Source organism: Diospyros lotus, unplaced genomic scaffold (assembly GCF_014633365.1).
Source record: "Diospyros lotus cultivar Yz01 unplaced genomic scaffold, ASM1463336v1 superscaf1, whole genome shotgun sequence".
Lineage (NCBI taxonomy): Eukaryota > Viridiplantae > Streptophyta > Magnoliopsida > Ericales > Ebenaceae > Diospyros > Diospyros lotus.
The window spans coordinates 7,181,005-7,189,090 of record NW_026267104.1 but is presented as its reverse complement, the minus strand read 5'-3'; the positions used below and the strand labels follow the sequence as shown (position 1 = coordinate 7,189,090).

General features: G+C 39.4%; 1 pseudogene; it reads left to right on the top strand.

The window, feature by feature from the left end:
• Positions 1–2,832: 2,832 nt before the first annotated feature.
• On the top strand, positions 2,833–7,868 carry LOC127793106 (beta-galactosidase 15-like; annotated as a pseudogene).
• The last annotated feature ends 218 nt before the right edge of the window (positions 7,869–8,086 follow it).

The window sequence follows — 8,086 nt, the reverse complement described above, 5'->3', positions numbered from 1 at the left end:
CATGCTTTTTTCGTATCTGGTTCTGCTACAACAACATCTGGAACGTTTGAATATTCCAGGGGCAAAGCCCATGTTAGATGATGAATCATCTAAGTGAATGAACAATAAACACATTTTGTGCATGAATGCAAAATGTCATTTTCCTTTCATTTTGGTTTGAGTTGACCGTACCTTAACTACTCTTCATTTTTACAGCCTCCTTCCCAGGCCGAGGTATATGGGTGCATCCTTGGAAGAGCAGCGGTCCTGGCCCGTACTCTCAAACCCTTATGCAAATGCACGATCAATTCTTTTATCGTGTACATATGCACATTTCATCATAACATGTAATGCAATCTACGTGATGCATATCATATCAAGGTATGTCAACATAATAAATCTTGATCATGCAAGGGTTTTAGATAAGAACTCTCATATTAAATCTTGTCCTTTAGATAAGAACTCTCATATTAACCAAGGTTTTAAATCAGAACACTCACCTTCAGATAAATTCATCTTTTCTTGAAATACATGCTTCACCTTGGTTTGCGTGCCAAGACTCGAAACTCTCACCAACACCCAAACTTAGGCTCTAAGGCACCCTAAACACCATATTAAATCCATAAATACCAAAAACAATTTTTCTCATACTTTCTTCACATTTTTCCTATTTTTTCTCTCTATTTTTCCCTACTAATATTCTAAAATAAATATTTACACCCAATTTTTTTCAAATATTTTTTGCATGATAAATCCTAAAATATTTTTCTTGAAATTCTAAAAAAAAATCAACCACAAACTTGCTAGAATGCATTCTCATGCACTTAACACGTGACTGCGAGTGGGAGACAGTGCGTAAAGGCCACGCTCTGGTCTTCTTCTTTGGCGACGACACACCGGAGCTGCTGGTTTCTCGGCCTAGCTTATTCTCCTCCTTCAGTCGATCATAGAGGTGTGATTTGATGCTTGAAAGGACAACTGGAAGGGCTTCAAACTCTCGGCCGACACTATCGCCTCTTTTTCCAGCGAGCCCTTAAGACCCCACTAAATGCACAGCAAAACTCACCATTTTTTCTAGAAATGATCTACTAATTTAGAGGATCAAAAACCCTCTATTGGTTACGCCCGAGTCACCTTCTAACGACCTTAATTTTTAGCTCAAATTTGGCAAAACCCTCGGCCCCATATTTTCCTATTTATAGGCAAAATTTGACCTCGAACCATCTGTGGCTGCTTGAACCAATGCCTTAAACCTTTCATCCAACCCTTAGGCAACCCAAAAGCACTTGAAAACTTCCTCAGAAGCCTATTTACAAGGCGTTGCGAACCAGCCACACTTTGTCAAAATTTTTTGAAACTTTGGCCACTCGCGTGCTCGTTGCAGGCCTTGGGTTGATCCTCGAGCTTCTCCAACCAGCTTTCTTGGGATCCTTGAGGTCGCAGGCATCGATCGATGGTCGATCAAAACTGCTGTCGGCCATGACAATTTTAGATTCCTTGATTTTACACTTTAACCCTTTCCAATTTTGACTTTTACACTTTAATCCCTCCCACAAGGTCCCTAAGCTTTCCAATGCTTCCAATGAGACCCCCAAAAATCTGAAATTTACATTCACACTTAGAGGACTCAAAAATAACGATGGTTAGACCTCCCTCAGGTAATTTTGAGAAACTGCTCTTAGGCCCGACTGCATTATTTTATTGAAAATCTTCTCGTTCCCACCCGAAAACACTGAAAGGTTGCTCTACCTAATAATTCAAGGCCTCCTAAGGGTTTCGTAGCCTTTTCGGAGGTTCCCTATGACGATTCGATTTTATCAACCCTAACCGAAGCTGTACCGAAAATTACCTCGAATCCGATTTCTTTAAGTGCTAAAAATCATATCTCGAATTACTTAATGATGACGTGATCTTTTTTATTGCTTGAGTTTCGGGGTACTCCCTTCGATTGACTCAGCTAAATAATAGTAAAAATCTGCTTTGAAAACCCTAATTCAACCATTCTAATGCCACGTTTCACGAAACATTTCTTGCATTTATTTATTTCAAAAATGGGGTTTTACAACTTGGGTTCTCTAGAGCTCTCATGAATTTAGGATGCTGTCCAAGACCAAAATGGATACAATCGTATAGAACTCAATGGTATAAAATGAGTTGTGTGTGATATATGCTATCTCGATTTACCACGCGGAAGATAGTTCAAGAGGTACTCTCACTATTTCTTCAGTGAGTCCAAAAGACACCTTACCTAATACATAACTTAATTATCTGTTTACTCTCTGTAACTTCGTGTCGCTTTGTTCTATTTTGTCTCAGCACACTTACACTCATGTGGGGGATTGTTGTGTGTGAGTGTATATGCTAAGTGTATGGGAATGTTAGTTGTCCTGCATTGCTTGGTGAAGAGATTTAAAATGGATATAAATAGCCCAAATCTTAATATTGGGTTTGGGCCTTAAGGGGTACCCAAATTTTGTGAGTAAGCGAACTCATACCCACACGTGCACACCACCGCCACCGCCGTCTGTCTGGTCGGATCGGATCAATAAGAATAAAATAATATTTTTTTTGTAATTTTTTTGAATATATTATTTAAATCTTAATTATTATCCGAACACCATTCCAGATTTCCAGCACCCGTGGATGGCCCAACAGTAACAACTTCCAGCTTTTATTCCCGATTTTCTGCAATGCATGTCGTGGTCCCAGGCACCCTTTACGAATTTCCCTCCAACATGCCGTGGTCCTAGTGCTCCTTTTCCATATTTCTTGCATGGCTGTCTAGCTCTATATTTATAAATACGAGCCTCCAGTTCTGTGAAGTGTTTTTTCAAGCTCCACTCTCTCTTTCTCTTCTGCTACGAAAATTTGCAGAATTTCCTCTCTATTTAACTGTTCATCAGAGAGCATGAGAATTCAATTCCTTTCTCCAATCTTTCTTCTACCCAAAATAGAGAGCAAATATCATTTCGAGTTTTGTTAACTCCGATAGTTCTTGATTGTTGTTCTACCGGTGAGATCGTTTCATCCTACTAAGACTATCACCGTAATCTATTAGCTGCCGGTGCTGGGCAATTCTGTCTTTAGCATAGCGCACTTGCGTGACTCGATCTGTATTAAATTTTTTTGTTCGTTGCAGTGTTGTCTACTTTGGCCCATTAATTATAACTTTCTTATACCAGTTTTTTTATTAATATTATTGTTTACCTTAACAATATCATTTTACGGAGCTGCTGGAAAAGCATATGTCGACTGGTGCGCAAACATGGCTGAATCCTTGGACATAAGAGTTCCATGGATTATGTGCCAACAAGATGATGCCCCCCAACCTATGGTACTTTACACTAAATATATAATAGAATAGAACAATAGCAATATTTATCATATGTTTATATCAATGCATGCAATTGCAGTATCAATCCTAGTTTTTTTTTTTTCTTTCTAACTTTTAACAGATAAACACATGCAATGGGTACTATTGTGATTCATTCACGCCAAACAATCCCAACAGCCCCAAAATGTGGATAGAGAACTGGATTGGAGGGTTAGCATTCTTAATTTTATGATTCAGTCATTGAGTGTATAATATATTAAGAGAAATCCATAGATTTTTTTCCTATAAAGTAACTCTTTGTTAATCATCTTAGGTTCAAGAACTGGGGAGGTAAAGATCCGCTTAGAACTGCAGAGGATCTTGCTTTTGCTGTTGCACGATTTTTCCAATTTGGCGACACATTCCAAAACTACTAAATGGTTTGTGATCACGATAACCTAAACTCTTTTTATTATCTTTTTAAATTTTTGGTACCAATATCAACCATTTTATTTTTTCTTCAAAATTTTTGCAGTATCATGGAGGGACAGATTTTGGAAGAACAGCTGGAGGTCCATATATTACCACATCGTATGACTACGATGCCCCTATCGATGAATTTGGTAAGAGAAAGGAATTAGGTTGATTGACTTTGACATGGTTTATGATGTTTACTCAGCATAATATATGTAGAAATTTTAACTTCCAATATATGTATATATGTATGCCTTTACTACTTATTTCAGGCAATCTGAATCAGCCAAAATGGGGACACCTAAAGGAGCTCCATCAAGTACTGAAATCCATGGAGAAGACTCTTACCCATGGAGACATCTCCTATGTTGACATGGGCAATGAGGTTTCCGTGACATCCTATGCAGCTAACGAAGCAAAAGCCTGCTTCTGCGGCAACGCACATACCATAGCCGATGCCATTGTCGCCTTCCTCGGCAAGCAAATCGTCGTGCCCGCTTGGTCCGTCAGCATTCTTTCGGATTGGGAGCATGAAGCTTACAACACTGCCAGGGTGAAACTAAAGTCGTCGTTTTATTTAACTTTTATGCATTAATTAGTTTGCAGAAACAAAGTTTATTTGTTGAGGATTATAATTGAATTTGAGCGTATGTTTGTTTTGTGTATCTACAGATAAATACCCAAACTTCTGTGATGGTGAAGAAGACCAATGGTGCAGAAAGCCAACTTAGTTGGAAGCGGAGGCCTGAGAATACAGATGATACGGTTGTTATCTAAAAGGGTCACCTTCCCTTGAATCAAATGATAGATTAGAAGATGATTAATGATGTTAGCGATTATTTATGGTACATGCATGACAAGGTTAGACCATCAACTTCCACGGGGTTTTTTTTTTTTTTTTTTGGTTGGGTTAACGTACGATATTTCTGTTTCGCGAAGTACTAATTTGAATCTTTATAATTTGATCCAGTGTTAACATCAAAGAAGATGATGCAATCTGGAGTGAAAACATGACTATCAGAGTGAACGCCACTGGTCACGTACTCCATGCTTTTGTGAACGGTGAATATGTTGGTTCTAAGTGGGCTATATATGGAACCTTCAACTACGTTTTTTTAGGAGAGAGTGAAACTAAAGCCTGGCAAAAACCTAATCACGTTGTTGAGCGCCACCGTCGGATTCCAGGTACATATAAACTTCCACGAAACTAACAAAAGCAGATGCATATATCATCATTAATGATCTTCTACTGATTGAGAGGTATTGGATTGATTTTTCTATCTTTTTGAGCAGAATAGCGGACCTTACTTTGATATCATCGCCTCTGGAGTATCTGGTCCAATTGAAATCATCGGGAAGAAGGGTGATGAGACAGTTTTTAAGGATTTGTCTCACCATAAATGGCCATAAAAGGTTGGATTGAATGGCCTAGACAACAAGCTATACAATGAAGATTAGCGCTATGCTTCTAAGGATAATGCTATTTGTACATAAATAGCTTCACATGTGGGTTTACATAATGATATTCTCACGATAAATTGAGAATTTATCGCTAGAATATCACGACTTCTCTTCTCTCTTCTCATCTCTCTCTCTCACTTTCTCTTTTTCTTTCTCTCCATTTCCCCTTCAACTGCTGTCGCTACCTCTGCCTCGCCACCCACTACCCGTCGCTACCTCGCTCGGCCGATGCCTCACGCCTCACCTCTTGTTTGGCTAACCGCCACCTGGCCTCTCGCCTGGTTGAGAGGCGAGGTGGCAGTCGACCAGGTGAGAGGCGAGGAGCGAGAGGCGAGTGGCGGCCGTCGGCAGTCGGGCAAGCGAGTTAGCAATGGGCGTCGGAGGGCGGTGCTAAAAGGGGAGGAGAAGAAAGAGAGATGAGAGGAGGAGGGAAAGAGAGGATAGAAAAGGGTAAAATGGTCATTGAAATAAGAGAAATGAGGACAAAATAGGCTTTTCACCTTATCTGTAAACCCACGTGTAAATGGGCTTCTGTACAAATAGCATGATCCAATACTGTGAATAGAATTTCCCTTGTACATAAGGAGTTTTACAGAAGGAGATGAAATGACCAGTTTGGGCCTCTAATAAATGACCCAATGAAACCCTAATCTCTTTCACTCTCCCTCTCGTAGTTGGTGTCGCCTCTCCATCTCCTGACACCATCGATCCACCACCATCTATCTTTCTGTGTAACACTCACGATGGGTTTTTGCTAATGCTAGGAAGATGTAGTATATAATTAAGAGATGAAAATTTAGGAGAAGTATGTGAGTGTTCCAACAGCATTCCAGCATGATATATATTGAGTTTATGACCATTACCTATAGCAACCTATTCAAGATCATTGTAGACAGAAGAGATAGAGAGATTCTTATGATCTAGTGTAATAGGATGACCATTACCTAAATGCATTACATTCTTCAGTTACAATTTGCTAAATGTATCTTTCTTTGTTACAGTTTGCTACACGAAGGTTATTAATGTTTACATCCTTCTAATAAAATCTATGTAACCAAAAATGTAATTTTTAATGAGATTGAGTTCCCTAATTCAGAATTATTTCCTATTTCTTCACCATTACATTCTTTAGTTATTGTTCCTTCTATCACTTGTACCTTTCCTTCAAAGTTTAAAGTTCATTAATTTTCTTCTAATCCTTCTATTTCAGTACCACTTTCTTGAGTGGTTATTTCTCCTACATCTTCTTTTACTCTTGCAAATTATTTTCTTTGATGAATAGGGAACTGGGTCTTTAGTGTCTGGGTTTGATCTCCCTATTGTGCTTCCAGAAGCAATGATAAGAGGGAGGTAGATCTGAATCGTCAAGCACTAGTGGCCTTGCGGTGTCGATCGAAAAAGGGCAATGGCGACTCTTTTTCACGGGGAGCTTGAAAGTGGTGGCTATGGCGACTCTTTCACAGAGAGATGGAGAGGGAGAGGTTGGTGATGGAGACGACTATTGCTTTTGCAATGACGACTATTTCACTGGGAGCTTGAAGGCAGTGGTTATGGTGATATTAGGAGAAGAACGGTGGCACTACCTCTCGCTGTCAGTGAAGGGGTTGTGGAGGAAGCAGCTTGAATAGTGGCTTGGTTGAGAGATAAGGGGTTTGGAAAGAGGGAAGGGTCTCCTTTACTTTGTTTCCCTATTTTCATTTAATCCAATTTATCATCAATATATCGTGATTCTGTTGCTTCAATTTATATTTACACCGCCAAATTCTCACGATATATCTCCTTCTGTAAAACTCCTTTTGTACAAACATCACTACTCCACAGTATTACTCTTCACAGTCACTCCTGCCAAAATTCACCAACATCTTTAAAAAATCTCATTTTACCAAGCCACCCACAACCATAATCATCTTCTTTTCCTTTTACTCCTCACAACCCACAGTCGCAGCCACCATCTACTCCATCTCTCTTTCTCTCACACACCTATCTCTCTTTCTCTGTGTGCCCCGAATACACACATAGAAACAAACACACACACAAATATATATACACACACAAACACACCTATACACACACTCACACACCTATATATATATATATACACACACGAAAACGCATGGCCGCAGCCATGGCAGTCACGGCCATGGAACCCTAGTTCCCGACTGTGGGTGGTTGTGAAGGATAAAATAGGATTTTTGAAAGATGTTAGTGAATTTTGACGGGGAGAGGGGGGTGGCTATGAAAAGTAATACTGTAGGGTGTGAATAGAATTTCCCTATGTATAAACAACACTACTCTTTATTTTATTATTTTCTTTTTCTCCATGTTCTGACATTTCTTTTATTGAATGGATGAATTGGGTTTTCTCAGATACCACGTTCCTAGGTCTTTCTTAAATGATGACATGAACTCGTTGGTGCTCTTTGAAGAATTTGGAGGCAACCCATCAATGGTGAGCTTTCAATCAGTTGCCCCAGGAACTGTTTGTGGAAATGCCTATGAGAACAAGACTACGGAATTGTGTCATGCCAAGGTCGCCCCATTTCAGCCATTCGTTTTTCCAATTTCGGTGACTCCAATGGCACTTGTGGAGCTCTTACAAAGGGCAGTTGCGAAGGAGGAAAAGATGCAATCTCCATTGTGCAAAATGTAATTAATCATTTTCGCTCTGATTGTTTTAATTAATTCCCTACTCACAATTTGGAATGTTGGTAGTCGAGATTTCTAATTTCTTGTTTTTGTAAGCTTGCGTGGGAAAGGAGAGTTGCTCAATCCAAGCCTCAGAAGATGTTTTTGGATCAACAAACTGCAATGGCATTATAAAGAAGCTCGTCGTGGAAGCTGTTTGTTAATTAGATTTTT